We start from the raw sequence: 15000 nt of genomic DNA, 5'->3' as shown, positions 1-15000 counted from the left end.
TATTCACCATGCACGCAGCCTGTACATAGATCTAGATATTCTAGAGTGTACACACCATGCACGCAGCCTGTACATAGATCTAGATATTCTAGAGTGTACCCACCATGCACGCAGCCTGTACATAGATCTAGATATTATAGAGTGTACGCACCATGCACGCTGCCTGTACATAGATCTAGATATTATAGAGTGTACGCACCATGCATGCAGCCTGTACATAGATCTAGATATTCTAGAGTGTACCCACCATGCACGCTGCCTGTACATAGATCTAGATATTATAGAGTGTACGCACCATGCATGCAGCCTGTACATAGATCTAGATATTATAGAGTGTACCCACCATGCACGCAGCCTGTACATAGATCTAGATATTATAGAGTGTACCCGCCATGCACACAGCCTGTACATAGATCTAGATATTCTAGAGTGTACCCACCATGCACGCAGCCTGTACATAGATCTAGATATTATAGAGTGTACCCGCCATGCACACAGCCTGTACATAGATCTAGATATTCTAGAGTGTACCCACCATGCACGCAGCCTGTACATAGATCTAGATATTCTAGAGTGTACCCACCATGCACGCAGCCTGTACATAGATCTAGATATTATAGAGTGTACCCACCATGCACGCAGCCTGTACATAGATCTAGATATTCTAGAGTGTACACACCATGCACGCAGCCTGTACATAGATCTAGATATTCTAGAGTGTATTCACCATGCACGCAGCCTGTACATAGATCTAGATATTCTAGAGTGTATTCACCATGCACGCAGCCTGTACATAGATCTAGATATTATAGAGTGTACGCACCATGCACGCAGCCTGTACATAGATCTAGATATTATAGAGTGTACGCACCATGCACGCAGCCTGTACATAGATCTAGATATTATAGAGTGTACCCACCATGCACGCAGCCTGTACATAGATCTAGATATTATAGAGTGTATTCACCATGCACGCAGCCTGTACATAGATCTAGATATTCTAGAGTGTACCCACCATGCACGCAGCCTGTACATAGATCTAGATATTCTAGAGTGTACCCACCATGCACGCAGCCTGTACATAGATCTAGATATTCTAGAGTGTACACACCATGCACGCAGCCTGTACATAGATCTAGATATTCTAGAGTGTATTCACCATGCACGCAGCCTGTACATAGATCTAGATATTATAGAGTGTACCCGCCATGCACACAGCCTGTACATAGATCTAGATATTCTAGAGTGTACCCACCATGCACGCAGCCTGTACATAGATCTAGATATTATAGAGTGTACCCGCCATGCACACAGCCTGTACATAGATCTAGATATTATAGAGTGTACCCACCATGCACGCAGCCTGTACATAGATCTAGATATTCTAGAGTGTACCCACCATGCACGCAGCCTGTACATAGATCTAGATATTCTAGAGTGTACCCACCATGCACGCAGCCTGTACATAGATCTAGATATTCTAGAGTGTACGCACCATGCATGCAGCCTGTACATAGATCTAGATATTATAGAGTGTACCCGCCATGCACACAGCCTGTACGGCCTCAGAGAGCTGTCCAGCATTGGGTTCACACCATGCACGCAGCCTGTACATAGATCTAGATATTCTAGAGTGTACCCACCATGCACGCAGCCTGTACATAGATCTAGATATTCTAGAGTGTACCCACCATGCACGCAGCCTGTACATATATCTAGATATTATAGAGTGTACGCACCATGCATGCAGCTTGTACATAGATCTAGATATTCTAGAGTGTACGCACCATGCATGCAGCCTGTACATAGATCTAGATATTATAGAGTGTACCCGCCATGCACACAGCCTGTACGGCCTCAGAGAGCTGTCCAGCATTGGGTTCACACCATGCACGCAGCCTGTACATAGATCTAGATATTCTAGAGTGTACCCACCATGCACGCAGCCTGTACATAGATCTAGATATTCTAGAGTGTACCCACCATGCACGCAGCCTGTACATAGATCTAGATATTATAGAGTGTACCCACCATGCACGCAGCCTGTACATAGATCTAGATATTCTAGAGTGTATTCACCATGCACGCAGCCTGTACATAGATCTAGATATTATAGAGTGTACGCACCATGCACGCAGCCTGTACATAGATCTAGATATTCTAGAGTGTATTCACCATGCACGCAGCCTGTACATAGATCTAGATATTCTAGAGTGTACCCACCATGCACGCAGCCTGTACATAGATCTAGATATTCTAGAGTGTACCCACCATGCACGCAGCCTGTACATAGATCTAGATATTATAGAGTGTACGCACCATGCACGCAGCCTGTACATAGATCTAGATATTATAGAGTGTACCCACCATGCACGCAGCCTGTACATAGATCTAGATATTATAGAGTGTATTCACCATGCACGCAGCCTGTACATAGATCTAGATATTCTAGAGTGTATTCACCATGCACGCAGCCTGTACATAGATCTAGATATTATAGAGTGTATTCACCATGCACGCAGCCTGTACATAGATCTAGATATTATAGAGTGTACCCACCATGCACGCAGCCTGTACATAGATCTAGATATTATAGAGTGTACCCACCATGCACGCAGCCTGTACATAGATCTAGATATTCTAGAGTGTACCCACCATGCACGCAGCCTGTACATAGATCTAGATATTCTAGAGTGTACCCACCATGCACGCAGCCTGTACATAGATCTAGATATTCTAGAGTGTACACACCATGCACGCAGCCTGTACATAGATCTAGATATTCTAGAGTGTATTCACCATGCACGCAGCCTGTACATAGATCTAGATATTCTAGAGTGTACCCACCATGCACGCAGCCTGTACATAGATCTAGATATTCTAGAGTGTACCCACCATGCACGCAGCCTGTACATAGATCTAGATATTCTAGAGTGTACCCACCATGCACGCAGCCTGTACATAGATCTAGATATTCTAGAGTGTACACACCATGCACGCAGCCTGTACATAGATCTAGATATTCTAGAGTGTATTCACCATGCACGCAGCCTGTACATAGATCTAGATATTCTAGAGTGTACACACCATGCACGCAGCCTGTACATAGATCTAGATATTCTAGAGTGTACCCACCATGCACGCAGCCTGTACATAGATCTAGATATTATAGAGTGTACGCACCATGCACGCTGCCTGTACATAGATCTAGATATTATAGAGTGTACGCACCATGCATGCAGCCTGTACATAGATCTAGATATTCTAGAGTGTACCCACCATGCACGCTGCCTGTACATAGATCTAGATATTATAGAGTGTACGCACCATGCATGCAGCCTGTACATAGATCTAGATATTATAGAGTGTACCCACCATGCACGCAGCCTGTACATAGATCTAGATATTATAGAGTGTACCCGCCATGCACACAGCCTGTACATAGATCTAGATATTCTAGAGTGTACCCACCATGCACGCAGCCTGTACATAGATCTAGATATTATAGAGTGTACCCGCCATGCACACAGCCTGTACATAGATCTAGATATTCTAGAGTGTACCCACCATGCACGCAGCCTGTACATAGATCTAGATATTCTAGAGTGTACCCACCATGCACGCAGCCTGTACATAGATCTAGATATTCTAGAGTGTACCCACCATGCACGCAGCCTGTACATAGATCTAGATATTCTAGAGTGTACGCACCATGCATGCAGCCTGTACATAGATCTAGATATTATAGAGTGTACCCGCCATGCACACAGCCTGTACGGCCTCAGAGAGCTGTCCAGCATTGGGTTCACACCATGCACGCAGCCTGTACATAGATCTAGATATTCTAGAGTGTACCCACCATGCACGCAGCCTGTACATAGATCTAGATATTCTAGAGTGTACCCACCATGCACGCAGCCTGTACATATATCTAGATATTATAGAGTGTACGCACCATGCATGCAGCTTGTACATAGATCTAGATATTCTAGAGTGTACGCACCATGCATGCAGCCTGTACATAGATCTAGATATTATAGAGTGTACCCGCCATGCACACAGCCTGTACGGCCTCAGAGAGCTGTCCAGCATTGGGTTCACACCATGCACGCAGCCTGTACATAGATCTAGATATTCTAGAGTGTACCCACCATGCACGCAGCCTGTACATAGATCTAGATATTCTAGAGTGTACCCACCATGCACGCAGCCTGTACATAGATCTAGATATTATAGAGTGTACCCACCATGCACGCAGCCTGTACATAGATCTAGATATTCTAGAGTGTATTCACCATGCACGCAGCCTGTACATAGATCTAGATATTATAGAGTGTACGCACCATGCACGCAGCCTGTACATAGATCTAGATATTCTAGAGTGTATTCACCATGCACGCAGCCTGTACATAGATCTAGATATTATAGAGTGTACGCACCATGCACGCAGCCTGTACATAGATCTAGATATTCTAGAGTGTATTCACCATGCACGCAGCCTGTACATAGATCTAGATATTATAGAGTGTACGCACCATGCATGCAGCTTGTACATAGATCTAGATATTCTAGAGTGTACCCACCATGCATGCAGCCTGTACATAGATCTAGATATTATAGAGTGTACGCACCATGCATGCAGCTTGTACATAGATCTAGATATTCTAGAGTGTACGCACCATGCATGCAGCCTGTACATAGATCTAGATATTATAGAGTGTACCCGCCATGCACACAGCCTGTACGGCCTCAGAGAGCTGTCCAGCATTGGGTTCACACCATGCACGCAGCCTGTACATAGATCTAGATATTCTAGAGTGTACCCACCATGCACGCAGCCTGTACATAGATCTAGATATTCTAGAGTGTACCCACCATGCACGCAGCCTGTACATAGATCTAGATATTATAGAGTGTACCCACCATGCACGCAGCCTGTACATAGATCTAGATATTCTAGAGTGTATTCACCATGCACGCAGCCTGTACATAGATCTAGATATTCTAGAGTGTACCCACCATGCACGCAGCCTGTACATAGATCTAGATATTCTAGAGTGTACCCACCATGCACGCAGCCTGTACATAGATCTAGATATTCTAGAGTGTACCCACCATGCACGCTGCCTGTACATAGATCTAGATATTGTAGAGTGTACGCACCATGCACGCAGCCTGTACAAAGATCTAGATATTCTAGAGTGTACCCACCATGCACTCTGCCTGTACATAGATCTAGATATTCTAGAGTGTACCCACCATGCACGCTGCCTGTACGGCCTCAGAGAGCCGTCCAGCGTCGGGGTCACACCATGCACGCTGCCTGTACATAGATCTAGATATTCTAGAGTGTACCCACCATGCATGCAGCCTGTACATAGATCTAGATATTCTAGAGTGTACCCACCATGCACGCTGCCTGTACGGCCTCAGAGAGCCGTCCAGCGTCGGGTCACACCATGCACGCTGCCTGTACATAGATCTAGATATTCTAGAGTGTACCCACCATGCACGCTGCCTGTACATAGATCTAGATATTCTAGAGTGTACCCACCATGCACGCTGCCTGTACATAGATCTAGATATTCTAGAGTGTACCCACCATGCACGCTGCCTGTACATAGATCTAGATATTCTAGAGTGTACCCACCATGCACGCTGCCTGTACGGCCTCAGAGAGCCGTCCAGCGTTGGGGTCACACCATGCACGCAGCCTGTACATAGATCTAGATATTCTAGAGTGTACCCACCATGCATGCAGCCTGTACATAGATCTAGATATTCTAGAGTGTACCCACCATGCACGCAGCCTGTACATAGATCTAGATATTCTAGAGTGTACCCACCATGCACGCTGCCTGTACGGCCTCAGAGAGCCGTCCAGCGTCGGGGTCACACCATGCACGCTGCCTGTACATAGATCTAGATATTCTAGAGTGTACCCACCATGCATGCAGCCTGTACATAGATCTAGATATTCTAGAGTGTACCCACCATGCACGCTGCCTGTACATAGATCTAGATATTGTAGAGTGTACGCACCATGCACGCAGCCTGTACATAGATCTAGATATTCTAGAGTGTACCCACCATGCATGCAGCCTGTACATAGATCTAGATATTCTAGAGTGTACCCACCATGCACGCTGCCTGTACGGCCTCAGAGAGCCGTCCAGCGTTGGGGTCACACCATGCACGCTGCCTGTACATAGATCTAGATATTCTAGAGTGTACCCACCATGCACGCTGCCTGTACGGCCTCAGAGAGCCGTCCAGCGTCGGGGTCACACCACAACACGTGACACTCGTAGCGTCGTCGTCCTCCTCCGTCCATGATGAAGGCAAAGCAGTGGACGTCCCTCCCTACTCCCATGAAGGACAGAAACCTCACCCTGCACTCCACCAACACCTCCTCCTCCTGCTTCACCTCCTCCTCCTCCTCCTCCTCCTCCTTCACCTCCTGATACACAGGGAGAGACAGAGAGAGACATACAGGGAAGCACACAAACACACACACAAAGGATGAAACGTCATCAGAAAGAAAGAGAAAGAGACAGAGAGAAAGAGAGAGAGAGAGAGAGAGAGACAGAGAGAGAGACAATGAGGGTAGAGATGTTATAGTGGTGGTTGGTGATAATGAGGGTAGAGGTGTATATAGTGGTGGGTGGTGATAATGAGGGTAGAGGTGTATATAGTGGTGGGTGGTGATAATGAGGGTAGAGGTGTATATAGTGGTGGGTGGTGATAATGAGGGTAGAGGGGTATATAGCGGTGGGTGGTGATAATGAGGGTAGAGGTGTATATAGTGTATATAGTGGTGGTTGGTGATAATGAGGGTAGAGGTGTATATAGCGGTGGGTGGTGATAATGAGGGTAGAGGTGTATATAGTGGTGGTTGGTGATAATGAGGGTAGAGGTGTATATGGTGGTGGTTGGTGATAATGAGGTATATAGAGGTGTGTATATAGTGGTGATTGGTGATAATGAGGGTAGAGGTGTATATAGTGGTGGTTGGTGATAATGAGGGTAGAGGTGTATATAGTGTATATAGTGGTGGGTGGTGATTATGAGGGTAGAGGTGTATATAGTGGTGGTTGGTGATAATGAGGGTAGAGGTGTATATAGTGGTGGTTGGTGATAATGAGGGTAGAGGTGTATATAGTGGTGGTTGGTGATAATGAGGGTAGAGGTGTATATAGTGGTGGGTGGTGATAATGAAGGTAGAGGTGTATATAGCGGTGGGTGGTGATAATGAGGGTAGAGGTGTATATAGCGGTGGGTGGTGCTAATGAGGGTAGAGGTGTATATAGTGGTGGTTGGTGATAATGAAGTATATAGAGGTGTATATAGTGGTGATTGGTGATAATGAGGGTAGAGGTGTATATAGTGGTGGTTGGTGATAATGAAGTATATAGAGGTGTATATAGCGGTGGGTGGTGATAATGAGGGTAGAGGGGTATATAGCGGTGGGTGGTGATAATGAGGGTAGAGGTGTATATAGTGTATATAGTGGTGGTTGGTGATAATGAGGGTAGAGGTGTATATAGCGGTGGTTGGTGATAATGAGGGTAGAGGTGTATATAGTGGTGGGTGGTGGTAATGAGGGTAGAGGGGTATATAGCGGTGGGTGGTGATAATGAGGGTAGAGGTGTATATAGTGTATATAGTGGTGGTTGGTGATAATGAGGGTAGAGGTGTATATAGCGGTGGGTGGTGATAATGAGGGTAGAGGTGTATATAGTGGTGGTTGGTGATAATGAGGGTAGAGGTGTATATGGTGGTGGTTGGTGATAATGAGGTATATAGAGGTGTATATAGTGGTGATTGGTGATAATGAGGGTAGAGGTGTATATAGTGGTGGTTGGTGATAATGAGGGTAGAGGTGTATATAGTGTATATAGTGGTGGGTGGTGATTATGAGGGTAGAGGTGTATATAGTGGTGGTTGGTGATAATGAGGGTAGAGGTGTATATAGTGGTGGTTGGTGATAATGAGGGTAGAGGTGTATATAGTGGTGGTTGGTGATAATGAGGGTAGAGGTGTATATAGTGTATATAGTGGTGGGTGGTGATAATGAGGTATATAGAGGTGTATATAGTGGTGGTTGGTGATAATGAGGGTAGAGGTGTATATAGTGGTGGTTGGTGATAATGAGGGTAGAGGTGTATATAGTGTATATAGCAGTGGTTGGTGATAATGAGGGTAGAGGTGTATATAGTGGTGGTTGGTGATAATGAGGGTAGAGGTGTATATAGTGGTGGTTGGTGATAATGAGGGTAGAGGTGTATATAGTGTATATAGTGGTGGGTGGTGATAATGAGGTATATAGAGGTGTATATAGTGGTGGTTGGTGATAATGAGGGTAGAGGTGTATATAGTGGTGGTTGGTGATAATGAGGGTAGAGGTGTATATAGTGTATATAGCGGTGGTTGGTGATAATGAGGGTAGAGGTGTATATAGTGGTGGTTGGTGATAATGAGGGTAGAGGTGTATATAGTGGTGGTTGGTGATAATGAGGGTAGAGGTGTATATAGTGTATATAGCGGTGGTTGGTGATAATGAGGGTAGAGGTGTATATAGTGGTGGTTGGTGATAATGAGGATAGAGGTGTATATAGTGGTGGTTGGTGATAATGAGGGTAGAGGTGTATATAGTGGTGGTTGGTGATAATGAGGGTAGAGGTGTATATAGTGTATATAGTGGTGAGTGGTGATAATGAGGTATATAGAGGTGTATATAGTGGTGGTTGGTGATAATGAGGGTAGAGGTGTATATAGTGGTGGTTGGTGATAATGAGGGTAGAGGTGTATATAGTGTATATAGCGGTGGTTGGTGATAATGAGGGTAGAGGTGTATATAGTGGTGGTTGGTGATAATGAGGGTAGAGGTGTATATAGTGTATATAGTGGTGGTTGGTGATAATGAGGGTAGAGGTGTATATAGTGGTGGTTGGTGATAATGAGGGTAGAGGTGTATATAGTGGTGGTTGGTGATAATGAGGGTAGAGGTGTATATAGTGTATATAGCGGTGGTTGGTGATAATGAGGGTAGAGGTGTATATAGTGGTGGTTGGTGATAATGAGGATGGAGGTGTATATAGTGGTGGTTGGTGATAATGAGGGTAGAGGTATATATAGTGGTGGTTGGTGATATTGAGGGTAGAGGTGTATATAGTGTATATAGTGGTGGTTGGTGATAATGAGGGTAGAGGTGTATATAGTGGTGGGTGGTGATAATGAGGGTAGAGGTGTATATAGTGGTGGGTGGTGATTATGAGGGTAGAGGTGTATATAGTGGTGGTTGGTGATAATGAGGGTAGAGGTGTATATAGTGGTGGTTGGTGATAATGAGGTTAGAGGTGTATATAGTGGTGGTTGGTGATAATGAGGGTAGAGGTGTATATAGTGTATATAGTGGTGGGTGGTGATAATGAGGGTAGAGGTGTATATATTGTATATAGTGGTGGGTGGTGATTATGAGGGTAGAGGTGTATATAGTGGTGGTTGGTGATAATGAGGGTAGAGGTGTATATAGTGGTGGTTGGTGATAATGAGGGTAGAGGTGTATATAGTGGTGGTTGGTGATAATGAGGGTAGAGGTGTATATAGTGTATATAGTGGTGGGTGGTGATAATGAGCTATATAGAGGTGTATATAGTGGTGGTTGGTGATAATGAGGGTAGAGGTGTATATAGTGGTGGTTGGTGATAATGAGGGTAGAGGTGTATATAGTGTATATAGCGGTGGTTAGTGATAATGAGGGTAGAGGTGTATATAGTGGTGGTTGGTGATAATGAGGGTAGAGGTGTATATAGTGGTGGTTGGTGATAATGAGGGTAGAGGTGTATATAGTGTATATAGCGGTGGTTGGTGATAATGAGGGTAGAGGTGTATATAGTGGTGGTTGGTGATAATGAGGGTAGAGGTGTATATAGTGGTGGTTGGTGATAATGAGGGTAGAGGTGTATATAGTGTATATAGTGGTGGTTGGTGATAATGAGGGTAGAGGTGTATATAGTGGTGGTTGGTGATAATGAGGTATATAGAGGTGTATATAGTGGTGGGTGGTGATAATGAGGTATATAGAGGTGTATATAGTGGTGGGTGGTGATAATGAGGTATATAGGAGATGGATATAGTGGTGGGTGGTGATAATGAGGTATATAGAGGTGTATATAGTGGTGGGTGGTGATAATGAGGTATATAGAGGTGTATATAGTGGTGGGTGGTGATAATGAGGTATATAGAGGTGTATATAGTGGTGGGTGGTGATAATGAGGTATATAGAGGTGTATATAGTGGTGGGTGGTGATAATGAGGTATATAGAGGTGTATATAGTGGTGGGTGGTGATAATGAGGTATATAGGAGATGGATATAGTGGTGGGTGGTGATAATGAGGTATATAGAGGTGTATATAGTGTTGGGTGGTGATAATGAGGTATATAGAGGTGTATATAGTGGTGGGTGGTGATAATGAGGTATATAGAGGTGTATATAGTGGTGGGTGGTGATAATGAGGTATATAGAGGTGTATATAGTGTTGGTTGGTGATAATGAGGTATATAGAGGTGTATATAGTGGATGTTACCTGGTGGGTGGTGATAATGAGGTATATAGAGGTGCATATAGTGGTGGGTGGTGATAATGAGGTATATAGAGGTGTATATAGTGGTGGTTGGTGATGAGGTATATAGAGGTGTATATAGTGGTGGGTGGTGATAATGAGGTATATAGGAGGTGTATATAGTGGATGTTACCTGGTGGTTGCTGATAATGAGGGTTGCATCAGCCACGTTGAGGTTAACAGCTTTCCACTCCTCTCTACTGGAAGAACCAATCAGACTGTCTATCGCCCGTTCACTATGTCCATACCTAGGGGTCACAGGGCAAGGGGTCACAGGACAGGGGTCACAGGGCAGGGGTCACAGGGCAGGGGCCACGGGGCAGGGGTCACAGGGCAGGGGTCACGGGGTCACAGGGCAGGGGTCACAGGGCAGGGGTCACAGGGCAGGGGTCACAGGGCAGGGGTCACGGGGTCACAGGGCAGGGGTCACAGGGTCACAGGACAGGGGTCACAGGGCAGGGGTCACAGGACAGGGGTCACAGGGCAGGGGTCAGTGTGTGTGTGTGTGTGTGTGTGTGTGTGTGTGTGTGTGTGTGTGTGTGTGTGTGTGTGTGTGTGTGTGTGTGTGTGTGTGTGTGTCTCACCTATAGATCTGTCTACTGGCATCATACCCAGATACAGAACCTGGAACCTCTGGACCAACTCTGTCTTTGGAGAGGGGAACTCTGCTGGACAGACAGACAGACAGACAGACAGACAGACAGACAGACAGACAGACAGACAGACAGCAGTCTTCATTAGGCTACATGACAGACAGACATACAGTTGTAGTCGGAAGTTTACATACACCTTAGCCAAATATATTTAAACTCAGTTTTTCACAATTCCTGATATTAAATCCTAGTAAAAATTCCCTGTCTTAGGTCAGTTAGGATCAACACTTTATTTTAAGAATGTGAAATGTCAGAATAATAGTAGAGAAAATGATTTATTTCAGCTTTTATTTATTTCATCACATTCCCAGTGGGTCAGAAGTTTACATATAAACTCAATTAGTATTTGGTAGCATTGCCTTTAAATTGTTTAACTTGGGTCAAACGTTTCGGGTAGCCTTCCACAAGCTTCCCACAATAAGTTGGGTGAATTTTGGCCCATTCCTCCTGACAGAGCTGGTGTAACTGAGTCAGGTTTGTAGGCCTCCTTGCTCGCACACGCTTTTTCAATTCTGCCCACAAATGTTCTATAGGATTGAGGTCAGGGCTTTGTGATGGCCACTCCAATACCTTGACTTTGTTGTCCTTAAGCCATTTTGCCACAACTTTGGAAGTACGCTTGGGGTCATTGTCCATTTGGAAGACCCATTTGCGACCAAGCTTTAACTTCCTGTCTGATGTCTTGAGATGTTGCTTCAATATATCCACATAATTTTCCTTCCTCATGTTGCCATCTATTTTGTGCAGTGCACCAGTCCCTCCTGCAGCAAAGCACCCCCACAACATGATGCTGCCACCCCCGTGCTTCACGGTTGGGATGGTGTTCTTCAGCTTGCAAGCCTCCCCCTTTTTCCTCCAATCATAACGATGGTCATTATGGCCAAACAGTTCTATTTTTGTTTCATCAGACCAGAGGACATTTCTCCAAAAAGTACAATCTTTGTCCCCATGTGCAGTTGCAAACCGTAGTTTGGCTTTTTTCATGGTGGTTTTGGAACAGTGGCTTCTTCCTTGCTGAGCGGCCTTTCAGGTTATGTCGATATAGGACTCGTTTTACTGTGGATATAGATACTTTTGTACCTGTTTCCTCCAGCATCTTCACAAGGTCCTTTGCTATTGTTCTGGGATTGATTTGCACTTTTCGCACCAAAGTAAGTTCATCTCTAGGAGACAGAACGCGTCTCCTTCCTGAGCGGTATGACGGCTGCTTGGTCCCATGGTGTTTATACTTGCGTACTATTGTTTGTACTGTATGTGATACAGTATATGCGATACAGTATACAGTATACGTGATACAGTATATGCGATACAGTATATGTGATACAGTATATGTGATACAGTATACGTGATGCAGTATATGTGATTACAGTAGAGCAGAGTAGATTACAGTAGTGAAGAGTAGATTACAGTAGAGTAGATTACAGTAGAGCAGAGTAGATTACAGTAGAGTAGATTACAGTAGAGCAGAGTAGATTACATTAGAGTAGATTACAGTAGAGCAGATTACAGTAGAGCAGAGTAGATTACAGTAGAGCAGAGTAGATTACAGTAGAGCAGATTACAGTAGAGCAGATTACAGTAGAGTAGATTACAGTAGAGTAGATTACAGTAGAGCAGAGTAGATTACAGTAGAGCAGAGTAGATTACAGTAGAGCAGATTACAGTAGAGCAGATTACAGTAGAGTAGATTACAGTAGAGCAGAGTAGATTACAGTAGAGTAGATTACAGTAGAGCAGAGTAGATTACATTAGAGTAGATTACAGTAGAGCAGATTACAGTAGATTACAGTAGAGTAGATTACAGTAGAGTAGATTACAGTAGAGTAGATTACAGTAGAGTAGATTACAGTAGATTACAGTAGAGCAGATTACAGTAGAGCAGATTACAGTAGATTACAGTAGAGTAGATTACAGTAGAGTAGATTACAGTAGAGCATATTACAGTAGAGTAGATTACCTTGTAGTGGGAGGTCTAGTCCTGACTGCATTCTGCCGTGTAGAGACACGCCCCCTGACAAAGCCCCTGATAACGCTTTAGCATGCTTACGCTCTGACATGATCTACAGAGAGGAGAGGAGAGAGAGGAGAGGAGAGGAGAGGAGAGGAGAGGGGAGGAGAGGAGAGGAGGGAGGGAGGAGGAGGAGGGAGGAGAGGAGGAGGAGAGGGGAGGGAAGGAGAGGAGGGAGAGCGAGGAGAGAGGAGAGGAGGGAGGAGGAGGAGGAGGGAGGGAGAGGAGAGGAGGGAGAGGAGAGGAGAGGAGAGAGGAGAGGAGAGGAGAAAATTAGTTACAATAACCAAGAGCAAGTTTCTCCCTTGAAATAATGTCAAGCTGTCTCCCCACCTGGGGAGGGACACCCCCCTCTAAGTCTCCTCTACTCAGCTCTACACACAGCAAACCAGGTCAGCCTCTCTCCCTCTCTAAAAGATTTTCCTCTCTGCAACAGACCAATAAATTATGGATAAACTTAGTGTCTGTCTGTCTGTCTGTCTGTCTGTCTGTCTGTCTGTCTGTCTGTCTGTCTGTCTGTCTGTCTGTCTGTCTCTCTCTCCCCCTCCCTCTCTCTCTCTCTCTCTCTCTCTCTCTCTCTCTCTCTCTCTCTCTCTCTCTCTCTCTCTCTCTCTCTCTCTCTCTCTCTCTCTCTCTCTCTCTCTCTCTCTCTCTCTCTCTCTCCCTCCCTCTCATCTGGTTGTAGTAATGTCCATGTACTGTAGTGGCTCTCTGAAATGGACCGCTATTTCCTGTTTAGTGCACTACTTTTGGAGGCTTTGGTCAAAGGCAGTACACTAGACAGGAACTAGGACACTAGACAGGGACTAGGACACTAGACAGGGACTAGGACACTAGACAGGGACTAGGACACTAGACAGGGACTAGGACACTAGACAGGGACTAGGACACTAGACAGGAACTAGGACACTAGACAGGAACTAGGACACTAGACAGGGACTAGGACACTAGACAGGGACTAGGACACTAGACAGGGACTAGGACACTAGCCAGGGAGTAGGACACTAGACAGGGACTAGGACACTAGACAGGGACTAGGACACTAGACAGGGACTAGGACACTAGACAGGGACACTAGACAGGGACTAGGACACTAGACAGGAGACAGGGACTAGGACACTAGACAGGGACTAGGACACTAGACAGGGACTAGGACACTAGACAGGAACTAGGACACTAGACAGGAACTAGGACACTAGACAGGAGCTAGGACACTAGACAGGGACTAGGACACTAGACAGGGACACTAGACAGGGACTAGGACACTAGACAGGGACTAGGACACTAGACAGGGACTAGGACACTAGACAGGGACTAGGACACTAGACAGGGACACTAGACAGGGACACTAGACAGGAACTAGGACACTAGACAGGAACTAGGACACTAGACAGGAACTAGGACACTAGACAGGAACTAGGACACTAGACAGGGACTAGGACACTAGACAGGGACTAGGACACTAGACAGGAACTAGGACACTAGACAGGGACTAGGACACTAGACAGGGACTAGGACACTAGACAGGGACACTAGACAGGAACTAGGACACTAGACAGGGACACTAGACAGGGACACTAGACAGGAACTAGGACACTAGACAGGAACTAGGACACTAGACAGGAACTAGGACACTAGACAGGGACTAGGACACTAGACAGGGACTAGGACACTAGACAGGAACTAGGACACTAGACAGGGACTAGGACACTG

The 15000-nt window shown here is 45.3% G+C and overlaps 1 pseudogene; it reads right to left on the bottom strand.

Moving 5' to 3' along the window:
- LOC123731796 (amyloid beta precursor protein binding family B member 2-like) overlaps positions 1-13420 on the bottom strand; it is a 15817-nt pseudogene extending 2397 nt beyond the window's left edge.
- Positions 13421-15000: the final 1580 nt, after the last annotated feature.

Source organism: Salmo salar, unplaced genomic scaffold (genome assembly GCF_905237065.1).
Source record: "Salmo salar unplaced genomic scaffold, Ssal_v3.1, whole genome shotgun sequence".
NCBI classification, from domain to species: domain Eukaryota; kingdom Metazoa; phylum Chordata; class Actinopteri; order Salmoniformes; family Salmonidae; genus Salmo; species Salmo salar.
The sequence above is the reverse complement of the archived record's forward strand: the minus strand, read 5'-3'. Positions and strand labels throughout refer to the sequence as shown.